The sequence below is a fragment of the Coenobita brevimanus genome, chromosome 95, assembly GCF_032717465.1.
Source record: "Coenobita brevimanus isolate Jiangsu-jjx chromosome 95, ASM3271746v2, whole genome shotgun sequence".
Classification (NCBI taxonomy): Eukaryota; Metazoa; Arthropoda; class Malacostraca; order Decapoda; family Coenobitidae; genus Coenobita; species Coenobita brevimanus.
In genome coordinates this window covers 29,803,407-29,816,745 of record NC_137048.1, presented here as the reverse complement: position 1 = coordinate 29,816,745, position 13,339 = coordinate 29,803,407, and the positions used below count along the sequence as shown (strand labels likewise).

General features: G+C 44.1%; 1 protein-coding gene across 1 annotated transcript in view; it reads right to left on the bottom strand.

The window, feature by feature from the left end:
- LOC145413275 (cell adhesion molecule Dscam2-like) overlaps positions 1 to 13,339 on the bottom strand; it is a 700,221-nt gene that overhangs the window by 455,451 nt on the left and 231,431 nt on the right. The window lies entirely within an intron of this gene.

The following is a 13,339-nucleotide window of genomic DNA, read 5'->3' as shown; positions in this document are numbered from 1 at the left end:
TTAGGAACAGATATTGCCATTCATACACAAACGTACGGCTGTTTCTCTGACGTAACGAAAAAGGACAAAGAAATAATCAAAGCCGCATCATACCTGCCACAACGCTACATCTCATCTAAATCTTAGGTGAATTTCTAAGTATCTGTATCTATAAAAGTGAATTGGTATACACTTGAATCTCTCTGTATACTTCTTAAATCCCTTATATAGATCTCCGTGCATCTTAATCCCATCTAAATCCGTACATATCTGCAGCTCATCCAATTTTCTACATATTTGCGTCCCTATACAAAGAAATTTCCACAGATGAATAAATCCAATCTAGTTTCTTCTACTTCCAGTGTTCTAAATCCCTTCATATCTATCTATCTATCTGTCTATCTACACGTACCCATCTATATCTAACTAAATTCCATCTAAGTTCCTATAAACCTGAATTATATCTACCCTAATCTCAATATATCTACCTTATATTCAAATCCCGGAAGTTCTAAATCCGGTCTAAATCCCAGTACACATAAATCAAGGCTAAATAAGTAAGAAATCCAGGAACGAAAGTAAATGTATAAGCAGACTCGAGGAGGTGAAGGGGTGGGAGGGGGGAAGGATATGAAGAGGGGGAAGGGTATGTGTGAGGGTGAGGGAGGGAGGGTATGATGGTGGGGTGGGTAAGAGTATGTGGGGAAGGGTATGAGGGGGGGTAGGGAAGAGTATGAGGGGGAGGGTATGAGGGAGAGCTTCATTTCTTCCTGATATTAAGAAACTTTTGTGAAGACCGACACCTTAACTTCCCTTACCCCGCTTGTGGCTGAGTGGGTGAACTGCCGGATTATCCACTCACCCACCCACCCACTCATTCAATTCATCCACTCATCCACCCACTCATTCATCCATTCAACCACCCACCCACTCATTCAATTCATCCACACTCCCCCCACTTTCCATCCACTCACCCGCATATCACTCAATCATCCACATACCCATCACCTTTTATACATGCAATCCATCTAACGCCATTCATTCACCTACTCACAATCCATCACCATCCACTCATCCACTATCAATCCACCATTAACCACTTTTCCATCTCTAACCCCTTCAACGTGATGATTTATGCCTTTATTCTTGCTGCCTTCAGACGATTTTACTCAGTTTAGGGACCTGGGAGGGGCATCAGATTGTTGAAGAGGGTTCACTGGGACTGTTTCTTAACCCGTCTCTACAAATCGTCTCTCCTAGGCTTAAGAAAATCGTCCAGAGTTGGCAAGAATAAATACGCTATCGGAGTGAAGAGGCAAATCCACCAGCACTCACTCGTGTGTGTGTGTGTGTGTGTGTGTGTGTGTGTAGGGGGGGGATAGGTTTCGGCACCTGTTTGGGTACAAGTAGCACACACACACACACAAGAAATCTCAATCGCCACCGTGAGATATTCCTCCCTTCTTCAATACAGACAGTGATATTCCTCCCATCTTCAATAAGGACAGTGTGTATTGGTGCTCTCTGACACACCCACTCTTCCTCCCCCTCTCACCACGACACATGTTTCAGTTCCACCCTCTGATGGCCCTAGTTTCATCCATCCACCCAGCTCTTCACCCACAGGTAATCAATCTTGTACCTCTCCACCCCGTCAGTTACACCCAGCCACCTGTCAAACTACATATTCCAATCACTCATTCATTCACCATTAACTCGCTCACTCACAGTTAACTTATTCTCTCACTCATTTCCTCACACATATTCCCTCACTCCCACATTCACTCATTTAAGTAACTTATTCACATTCACTCACTGTCATTTATTCACTCACTCCCTTCCTCACTTACTTATTCCTTCTCGAGTTTGGAATCTAGTTTACTCACTATCTCACTTATTAACTTATTCATTTCCCCACTCACACCACTCAATCACTCACTACTCACTCATCCTGTCATCCACTCACTCATTCACACTCTCACTCACAGTTAACTCACATACTAACCCCTTCAACCCGATTAAGTCCTTTTAACACTTCATTTCCTGCAACTCAACGATACTGTTCACTTTACAAAAACTCTACATCATTTTTGCCCCCCTCCCCTCAGCACCCAAAACACACACACACACACACACACACACACACACACACACACACACACCAGCATCATCCCTCACAAAAAGAGGAGAATTTATGTATTTTTTTTTCATGTCACCAATACCCTAAAGATTTACCCCAAATTTCCTCCACTAACTTCCCCACTAACTTTTCCACTAACTTCGCTAACTTCCCCACTAACTACCCCACCAACTTTCTCACTAACTCTCTCACAAACTCTCCCAATAACTACTCCACTAATTTCCCCACTAATTTCCCTACTAATTTCCCCACACTTCTAGAACACCTCCATTAGTCAATCTCCACAACAGGATCTCTTTAATTGGAGAGAGAGAGAGAGAGAGAGAGATGGGGGGGGTCGTGAAGTCAGTGAGAGAGAAATCAGTCAACACAATTAGCCAGTAGGGAAGTTGAAGGCCTCATATCTTGTTCCATTAGCAGCATCGTTTGGCCAGAAAGCAATTAGGTGGTTGGGCTGTTTGCGAGAGGAGATACTGAAGGGGTTGGCGGGAGTGAAGGAGGTTTGGACGGAAGTGAAGGAGGTTGGGGAAGTGAATGGATTGGCGGAAGTAAAGGGGATTGGTGGAAGGAGGTTGGCGGAAGTGAAGGGGGCTGGGGAAGTGAAGGGGATTGGGGAAGTGAAGGGGACTGGGGGAAATGAAGGGGACTGGGCGAAGTGAAGGGGGTTTGGGCGAAGTGAAGGGGGTTTGGGCGGAAGTGAAGGGGGTTGGGGAAGTGAAATGGGCTTGGCGGAAGTGAAGAGGTTTGGGCGGAAGTCAAGGGGGAGGTTAAAGGGGGTTGTGGATATGAGGAAGTGAAATGCCTATGGTTTAGGGATGGAAGTGGACTGGACTGCTTTGAGAAATAACAGTGGTGAGGGTAGCGGTGATGTGATGGGGGTTAGGGAAGTGAAGTGGGGAAATGAAAGGGTTTGTGGATACGCGAGGGTTACATATGAAGGGAAGTGGAAGTGCCTGAGGAGTGGAAGTGTAATGGGTTGTTTGTGAGAGGGGTCAGTGAAGGGGTAGGGATGTGAATGTGAGTGGAGGAGAAGGGGGAAGTGAAGGGGGGTTAAGGAAGTGAACGGGGGAAGTGGGAGATAATATTTCTTGTTCCATTAGTATCCTTGTTTGTCCCTAAAACAATTAAGTGGTTGGGTTGTTTGTTGTTTGAGAGAGAGAGAGAGAGAGAGAGAGAGAGAGAGAGAGAGAGAGAGAGAGAGAGAGAGAGAAGTGACGGAATAAGGAGAAGGAAGAGGCAGAGGGAAGTGAAGGGAGAGGGAAGTGAAAGAGACTGGGGAAGTGAGGGGAATGAGAATGACATGTGAACAGGACAAAGTACAAAAAAAAAAAAAATGAAAAGGGGGGCGGAGTGAAGAGGGTTGGATAAATTAGGAAATGTGGAATGTGGAAGCAAAAAAAAAAAAAAAAAAAAAAAGAAAAAGAAGAAAATGGAATATAAAAACAAAACGACGAACGTCAAAAGATAAATAAGGAAAATTAACGAAAAATAAGGAGAGAGAGAGAGAGAGAGAGAGAGAGAGAGAGAGAGAGAGAGAGAGAGAGAGAGAGCATGAATATATAAGACTGCATTATAAAAAAGAGAAGGGACGGAAGGAAAGACAGGAAGAATTTAAGACATATGAGAAAAGGGCGACAGAAAAAAGGTGGAAAAAAGATGGATTTTAAAGGAGAAAATAAAAGGATTCTAGAGAAGAAAGAAAATTCCTAATAAAAAGTACAAACAACGATAAATAAGTAAAGCATAGAAGTACAGAAAAAGGAAAAGGAACAAGGAGGAAAAAATAAAGGATGAAAACCAAGAAAACGGAGAAAGTGAAAAGAACAAAATGAAACAGGGGAGAGGGGAAAATGAAACAGGAAGGCAGAGAGAGCAAAAAGTGAGAAGATATGAAAAAGGAAGAGGCGACAGGCAAAATGGAGTACACGACAGAAGAAAAATGGAACCTGAACGAAGAAAAATGAAGACAAGGAAAAATGGGGTGGAAAAAGACGAAGAAAAACTGAAAAAGAGAGAAAACGTAGGAGATAAAAGAGAAGAGAATCAGTGACGGATTATAAGTGACCTTTCACATTTTTCTTATTCCTTTTTCTTTATATTTTTTAATTCCCGTCTCACCTGCTCATTTATCTTTGGTAAATATGGTGATAATGACGACGACGTTGATATGAAAATGATGATGATGACGACGACGATGATGATAATGAAAATGATGACGACAATGATGATGATGATGGTGAGGACAAAGCAATAACAACTGGTAACTTTTAGAAATGGCAAAAACTTAGTAGCAATGATGAAAAGCTTCCTTACTGTTAATGATGCCACTAGATTAATTATTTTTTCAATTAACTCCAAGCTGTTTTATTATCTTTTTTCAGCTGAGCGAGAACCTTTATCCTCTCTCTCTCTCTCCTCCAAGTTACCGACCCTACTCTGCAACTCGTTAGAAATATGAAATCTTGCTTTAATTACGAGGATTCCCTGAGAGAGAGAGAGAGAGAGAGAGAGAGAACCATTAATCATCTGTTTACTTTGGCCTACTTATGTCATCGATTAAGTCAAGAAGAGAGGGAGAGAGAAAGGGAGGGAGAGAGAGGGACGGAGAGGGAGGGAATGAGGGAAGAGGAAGGGGAGAAAAATAGGAGGAAAGGAGGGAAGGGAGGGGGAAGAGACGAAGAAGAGGGAAGCTAAGGGAAAGGGGAAGAAGGTAGAAAAGGAGAGGACGGATGGACGAAGGGAGGAGGAAAGGGAAGAGAGAGACTGAGAAGAGGAGGGGGAAGTAAGAGGCTGAGGAGACTGTAGGAAAGGAAGGGAGAAGGAGGGACGAGGGGAAGAAAGAGGGGAAGGGGGACATGGAGAATGCTATAAAAAGACAGATGGGAGATATGGTTGAGGAAGGAAGAAAATTACATGAGATGGAAAGAAATATGAGAGAGAGAGAGAGAGAGAGAGAGAGGGGATGTATGCACCATTTCACTGGATATCCTGATGATAGTTCTTTTGTGTCTTCCTGTATCTTGCTTACCCAATAAAAAAGGGGGGAATGATGATGATGATGATGATGATGATGATGATGATGATGATGATGACTGATGAGATGATGACTGATGATGATGATGATTGATGATTGACGATAATGATGATGACATGAGGAACAAATCGAGGGAAAATCTGAACTGAGAAGGAAAGAAGAGGAAGAAAACTAGATGAGGTGTTAGCCTGGAAAATTGAGAGAGAGAGAGAGAATTATACAGTTAAAACGTAAAATGAACAGATAAGCTGAGAATCGAAAAAAAGACAAAGAATAAGAGGAGGAAATGGGAAAGGTAAAGAATAAGAACAGGAACGAGGAGAAAAGAAGAGGAAAAGCGAGGAGAGAAGAGAAACTGGGGGAGGAAAGGCTAGGAAAGGAGATAAAGGAGAGGTGTGGAAACGACAAAATAAGGGAGAATAAAAAAAGGGAGGAAAGAAGAGGGAGGAAAGAAGAGGGAGAAAAAAAGGGAGAGGAGTGATATAGAGATAAAGGGAAAAGTTATGTATAAATGACGAGAGTAATAGTAAAATGAAAAAACTGACTGACTCACTGAGAGACTGATTGATAGATTAAAAAAAAATAATTGACAGCATCACAATCAATGTCACTACTGCTTAGAAAAAATACAAAAAAAAAAAAATAACGCAAAAGAGATATAAATGAAATGACACACTATCACACACACACACACACACACACACACACACACACACACACACACACACAAAGTGCAGCTAGTTGAGTAACAGAACTTTCTCGACACTGAGGGAAAGAAGGAAGGATGATGGTGGGGAAGGAGAGAGAGAAGAGGGAAAGAAAGAAACGATGAGAAAGGGAGAGAAGGAAATATGGAAGAAGAGGAAACTGAGAGGGCTGGAGAAGGAAGGTAAGAGAAGGACGGAGAGAAGGGAGCTTGGAAAGTAAGAGGGGGAGAGTGAGAGGGAAGGAAGGAAGGGCACAGAGGGAGAGATGTAGAGGCGATGAGAGATGAGAAAGATGAAGAAAAGACAATGTTTGAATACGGAATGAAAAAACCGGAAAGAAAGCAGGAAAGACAAGAGAATGGAGAAGAGAGTGGAGAAATGAGATGAGAGAAGAGTGGTGAGAACAAGAGGAGAAAGAAGACATGTAGAGACAAGTGAGAGATGGAGAGAAGAGGGTGATGAGATGAAGAGGGAGAGCAGATAGGAGAGATGTAGAGGAGACAAGAGAGAAGGGAAGGATGGGAATGGAGAGATGGAGAGGCGAGGGGAGATGAGAGATAGGGAAGGAGAAGAGAGAAGACAAGAAGTGGGAAGGGAAGAGATTGAGTTATCAATAAGAGAGGGGAGAGGAGGGCGAGGAAACGGAAAAGGAGGGCAGAGGAAGGGGAAGAGGCAAGGGAGGAAGGGGACATGGAGGGAAGAGGAATGGGGAAGGGAAATGGAGGAAAAGGAAGCGGGGGAAGAGGAAGGCAGAGGAAAGGGTAGAGGAGGAGCGGAAAGGGAAAAAGAGGTGAGATGAGGGAAAAGGAAAGAAAAGAGGAGGGGACAGGAGAGGGAAAAGGAGGGGCGAGGAAGGAGGAGAGGAGGTAAAAGGAAGAAGAGGAGAGGAAAAAGAGGAAGAGGAAAGGAGACGACGGGAAAGAGGAGGACACATACTGAGGGTATCAATGAAGGGAATGCAAATTAAAAAAAAAAAGGAAGAAAAAAAAGGAAGAAAAAAAATGGCAGAAGAAAGACAGAGTAAAAGAAGAGAGGTAAAATGAAACCAAAAGAGACAGGGGGTTAAAAGAGCAATGGCAGAAGAAAAAGAAGAACAGGATAAAATGGAAGAAGAAAATGAAGGGCTATAAAGAAAATGCATAAGAGAAAAAAGTAGACAAATAGTGAAAAAAGAAAGAGACGAGGGTTGTGAAGGGAGAGAGAAGAGAGAGGGAAGACGAAGGAGCAGAGAGGTAGTGAAGAATGCGGAGATACTGAAGAGAGGAAGGGAAAAGTATGAGAAAGACAGAGGATGATATGAAGACAGACGAGAAAGGGTCGAAGAGGAGAGGAGAGGAGAAGAGGGGAATAAGCAGTGGAAAATAAATGTAACGAAGACGGAAAGAGGGACGAAGAGAAACGGAGAAGCAGAAAAAAGAGAAATAAAGGAAGAGAAGAAGAGAGAGGAGCAGAGAAAAAGCAGCCAGTAGAGAAGAAGAAGAAAGATGAATAAGAGACGAGATGAAGAGAAAGGAGTATGGAAAATAAAGTGAACAAGAGAAACGGAGAAGCAGAATGAAGAGGAATAAAAGAGGAGGAGGAGAAGAGAGAGGAGTAGAGAAAAGGCAGAAGAGGATATAATTGAGGGGGTCTGTACACACTCACTAGGGCAAACACTCCCTTTTCACCTCGTGTGTACAGGAGCTAGTGCAAACATACGTACACAAACAGTCACAGATGAGCACCCCGCCGTACACATGCTCATTCACACGTACACACACATACACACGCCTACGCACATGGAATATTAGTACTAAACTTATATCTGTATATATTTATCTATCTAACAATCTCTATACCTATCTATATACACAGGCGTTGACTAGAGTGCGCACACACACACACACACACACACACACACACACACACACACACACACACACACGTTCACTTAACCCCCTGACAGCCGTATACAAACTCTCTTATATTCTACCCAACATGAGACTCACTCAGCTCAGAGAAACCCATCCCAGACAGAGTGTGTGTGTGTGTGTGTGTGTGTGTGTGTGTGTGTGTGTGTGTGTGTGTGTGTGTGTGTGTGTGTGTGTGTGTGTGTGTGTGTGTGTGTGTGTGTGTGTGTGTGTGTGTGTGTGTGTGTGTGTGTGTGTGTGTGTGTGTGTGTGTGTGTGTGTGTGTGTGTGTGTGTGTGTGTGTGTGTGTGTGTGTGTGTGTGTGTGTGTGTGTGTGTGTGTGTGTGTGTGTGTGTGTGTGTGTGTGTGTGTGTGTGTGTGTGTGTGTGTGTGTGTGTGTGTGTGTGTGTGTGTGTGTGTGTGTGTGTGTGTGTGTGTGTGTGTGTGTGTGTGTGTGTGTGTGTGTGTGTGTGTGTGTGTGTGTGTGTGTGTGTGTGTGTGTGTGTGTGTGTGTGTGTGTGTGTGTGTGTGTGTGTGTGTGTGTGTGTGTGTGTGTGTGTGTGTGTGTGTGTGTGTGTGTGTGTGTGTGTGTGTGTGTGTGTGTGTGTGTGTGTGTGTGTGTCCGACTCTGGGCATAGGCTTCACAGCCTGCTATCAAGGCCCAGCAGTCCTCCTACATACCATACACCTCTTAGGTTAACTCTTCTGCTATGAAAAAGGCGCTGGAGAGGGACGCCTTCACGTGGTGGCACAGATATAACAGAGGTACTTCCCTGCCCGGTTAAACAAACGTCCCTCATCTCCCTCCCTATCCCCCAAAATGAGTATGGTGGACTGCAGGAGGAAAGCATCATCAGCCTAAAGTCCACTAGGTTCACATTCAGATTGGGGATGCAATTACTACTACTACTACTACTATACTACTACTATACTACTACCACCACTTACGACAAATACTACTACCACCACCAGTACCACCACCTACAACTACTACTACTACTACCACCACCACCACCACCACCACCACCACCACTACTACTGCTGCTGCTACTACTACTACTACGATACCATCTAATCATTGGTCTATTCTTGCTACCTCCAGACGATTTTACTCAGCCCAGGGGAGACTTTCGAGCCGTGGGGGTTTGATACAGCCTTCATTCACCCTTTCACTACTGGGACGATTTTCCTAAGCTGAATAAAATCGTCTGGCGGGGGCAAAAATTAAATAAAGCGTATGTTCTCGGCCTGAATCAGAAAATAAAAAATAGACGGCGTTTCAGCTGTAAAAAAAAATGAAAAAATAAAGCATAATTTCTTTGTTTTTTCTCGCGACTGTACACACACTTAAACGTATTATACTAGTGTGTACTTGTGATTCTCTCTCTCTCTCTCTCTTTCCTTCCGCTTCCTACTCTCCTTCACTTCTCTCCCTTATCTCTTAATCTCCCTGTTTACTCCTCTCCCTGTTACGTTCTTCTTATTTTCCTACCTCCGGCATTTTCATTTTCCTACCTCATTTCCTTATTTTTTCTTCCTGCACCTTTCATTCTCCAATCTCCACAATATTCTCTTTTTCCATTTTGCTCCCTCTGCCTTCTCACTTCCCCACCTCTCTCTCTCTCTCTCCTGCTTTCCTTCATCTCGTCTCTTTTCCTCCCTTCCTCCCTCCGTCCGTCCCTCCCTCTCTCATATTTCCCAGTTCCTCCCCATTTCCCTTTCTCCCTGACCTTTTACGGTCTTATCTCCCTTTCTTCCTCCCTCCTTTCAAACTTCCCTCTTCCTTCAGGATTCACTTATCTCGCCTTTCTTTATTGTACTTTCCATCTCTCCTTCCCTCCTGACTCTCTCTCTCTCTCTCTCTCTCCCCACCTATACCTTTCCTGCTTTCCCTCCATCTCTCCCCGTTTATCCCTGCTTCCCTTTGCTCTCTGTTTTTCTGCCTTTTCTTCCTAGTTTTCACCTTTGTCTCTTTGCTCTGTCTCCCTGTCTCTCCTCCCCCTCCCTCTTTACTCATGTCTCCCTCTCTCTTCTTCTTCACCCATTCTTCCTCTTCCTCGTTTATCCACACCTCCCTTTTCCTCCCTCTATCAATGCCTCCCTCACCCTCCCTCTTTATCCAAATCTTCCTCTTCCCACTCTTGAACCACAGCTCCTTCTCCCTTCCTCTTATGCATCACTCCTTCTCAATCCCTCTTCTTCCATGCTTCTCCCCAGCCTCCTCCTCCTCTCCCCCTCCTCCCCACACATTGCTCTTGCTTCCTCCGGCCTCCCCCTGCCTCTCTCTGCCTCCTCCTCTCCCTACCTCTCCTTGCCTCCCCACTCATCGCTCTGCCTTCCCCATCTCTCTCTGCCTCCCCCTGCCACTCCCTCCCTTTCCTGCCTCCCCCTGCCACTCCCTCCCTTTCCTGCCTCCCCCTATCTCTCTCTGCTTCTCCCTCCCTCTACTTGACTTCCTTCTCTCCCTGCGTCCCCTTCTTCTACCTCCCTCATTATCCATGCCTCTCCCTGCCTACCTCTCTGTCCCTGCCTCTCCCTCCTGCCTACCTAGGAAAGAGGAAGGAGCGACAGAGGCGAGTGTGCTTCAGGGGTGCTCAGGCCTTCTTAACCCCTCCCTCACCCAGTCCTAATCACCCACCCCATCTTTATTAAATCCCTCCCTCTCTCCCCCATCCCTGCCCCCCTTCCCTCCCTCTCTCTCTCTCTCTCTCTGGCTCTCCTCTTCCTTTTGTCCCCTCCTCTGTCTGTCCGTTTTTCTGTCCGTCTGTTTTGTCTCCTGTCTCTTCTATCTGTGTCTGTTTCTGTCTAACTCACTCCCATCTCTTTCACTGTTCCCCTTGTCCCTTCTGTCTGTCTGTCTTCTGTCTTATACCCTCCCTCTGTCTCTGTCTGTCTCTCACTTGTTCCCCCCCCCTCTCTTTTACGTTTGTCTTCTCTGTCTGTCTGTCTGTCTTATTCCTTCTCTCTGAATCTGGCTGCCATATATCTTCTGTCTTCGTCCATCTGTCTGTTTACCTGTCTTTTCTGTCTGTACGTGTTTTCTCTCTCTCTCTCTCTCTCTCTCTCTCTCTCTCAACTTCACCCTCCATCTACCCTATTCAGCCCCTCACCCCTCTCATTATCTCTCTCTTTCACCCCATATTCACTCTATGTACATTCATATTAAGCTCTCGAGGAGGTTGTCTCTCTCTCTCTCTCTCTCTCTCTCTCTCTGTTTATCTATCTCATCCGGTCCTGCATCTATTCTATCATCTCCTCCACCTCCCCATCACCCTCTTCCACGGCCATCATCTGGGTAGGAGGCTTTGCGAGATCGGAAAGTCATACATTTTTCGCATTTTTCTTTCTTTTTGCGGATCCTTAAAAAAAAAAAAAAAACTCGAAATGTGAGACGGATTTTTTTTTGGCTTTTTTGGATTCTCATTTCGCCTTTCCTTATGCTCTCTCTCTTTCTCTCTCTCTCTCTCTCTCGCTCCTGTTGTACCATCCTTTCTTATACTTGTGTGATTAAGAAGAAAGTTCTGCCATTAGATTAAAGGCTGATCACCTGTTTGGGACCTCTCTCTCTCTCTCTCTCTCTCTCCCTGCTTTCCTTTCAGCTCCATCCTTCTCTCCTGTCCATTTTCCATTCCCATTTGTTTTTCCATTAGTTTCGTCCATTTCGTCTTTACTGATCCCCTCCTTTCCCCATCCATTTCATCTTCCATTAAGTTCCGGTCTTTATTCCTTCCTCCTGTCTTTTTCTTTTCTCTTCCCTCTTCTCTGTATTTTCTCTGTCTTTTTCTTTTTTCTTCCCTCCTTTCTGTATTTTCTCTCTCTTCTGTGCCACCATGCCTGCGCCCCTACCCCCCCTCCCTCAAGTACGAAATCCATGAGTTTTAAAAATGTGTTTGATTTATACTCCATATTGTTACATTTTTCATGCCTTTTTGTTCTACTTCGCTCTTTTTTGCTTTATTTCGTCCTGTGATTCTTTACGTAATAATTTCCTTATTTTTGTCCCGTTCATGTGCGAAAGAATTTTCTCCTTATTTCTGCATATTCAGTAATCTTTTTCTTTCGCCTCTCACTTTTTTCATTGCTCTCTCTCTCTTTCTTTTCATCCATTTTTCCATCTCGATTTGTTTCCAATTTTTTCTCATGATTTATTTTTTCCTCTTTCCTTTCCTCATGCTCCTCATCTCCTTTCTCATCTTCACTCTTCCAGCCTTTATCTTCACCACCCTTCCTTTCATTCTTCGTTCTTTCCTCTTTCCTTCCTGTTCTTTCCTTTCTTCTCCACCTTTCAATGTCTTCCTCAATCTGCCATTCCTACTTTTCATTCCCCTTTCCTCATCCTTTCCGTTTTCTTTCTTCTTCTCTCCATCTCTCTTTCTTGTTCTTCTTCAGGGTTGTAAACATAACGAAAATAAGTGTCTGATGTGTTTACAAAGTATTAAAGAGCCAACTGGATAAGTAGCTAGCCTTTAACTCCCAGTCATATACATTCTCTGTTTAACTACGGAAATACTGACGAACTGTAATCTAACAAGAGATTACTAAATATACAACAGAGAAACATCATTATTCATTTAGTTTCTTCTCCCCTACAGAATAAGACTTCGTAGAATAAATATTTCATTCATCTTTATCATATTAAATTTCCAAGATAGTTTTCCCATGGTGGTCCTTCTCACATTTTCCTGTCGGCTTCAGCTTAAGGGACTGGTGGGAGGAGGGGCCTTCCTTTTTTTCCATAATGATCTTTGACTCACAGATATCCAATTCTACACCTCCTTTGAAACAGCCTGAAAAGGATAAATACTGGAGGCCTGTTGCTGTTTGCTTTCCTTTGTATTCCTTTGTACTCCTCTCCCCTTTCTCCATCGATCCCTCCTTTCTTCTCCTTCTCCCTTCTACATTTCCTTCCCCTTTCACAACAATCCTCTTTCCCTTCTTCCCTCTTACCCCTGTTACCTTTTCTCCATCCCTTTCTCTCATCCCATCATCTTCCTCTTCCCCACATCCTTCCCATCATCAATTGTCCATCATTTTCCTACTTGCCCTATCATTTATTTTTCCTTCCTCCTTCCGTCCTTCTTTCTCCTATCCACCCCTTTCTCGATTCACATTTTTCCTCCACTTCCTCGCATCCTCACTATCTGTCACCTTCCTTTTTTCTGTTCCTCCTGTCTTTTAACTTTCCCTTCCTCCTTCCCATCTTCCATTCCTTGCTACTCTCTCTTATCCTTCTCCCTTTTCTCCATCCTTTCCTACTCCATTTTTCCCATCCTCGCCTTCAATCAGCATACCTTTTCCTACTTTCCTTTATCTTCCCTTTAATTTCTCCCTCTATTTCTCCTTTCCTCTTTCTTTCCCTCCTCCATCACCTATTTCTCTTCCTTTAATATTCCCTTCCTTCTTTCTCCTATTCCTTCCGTCCTTCCCTCCACTCCTTCCTTCCTACATCCTCTAGCTGTTCTCCTTGACCTTTAACTTCCTCCCTCCCTCAATTCCTTCCTTCCTTCCTTCCTTCTCCTCCTAGTCTTTGCTTAAACTTTCCTCTCCTCCCACTGTTCATCCGCCCATCCATCCATCCTTCCTTCCTTCC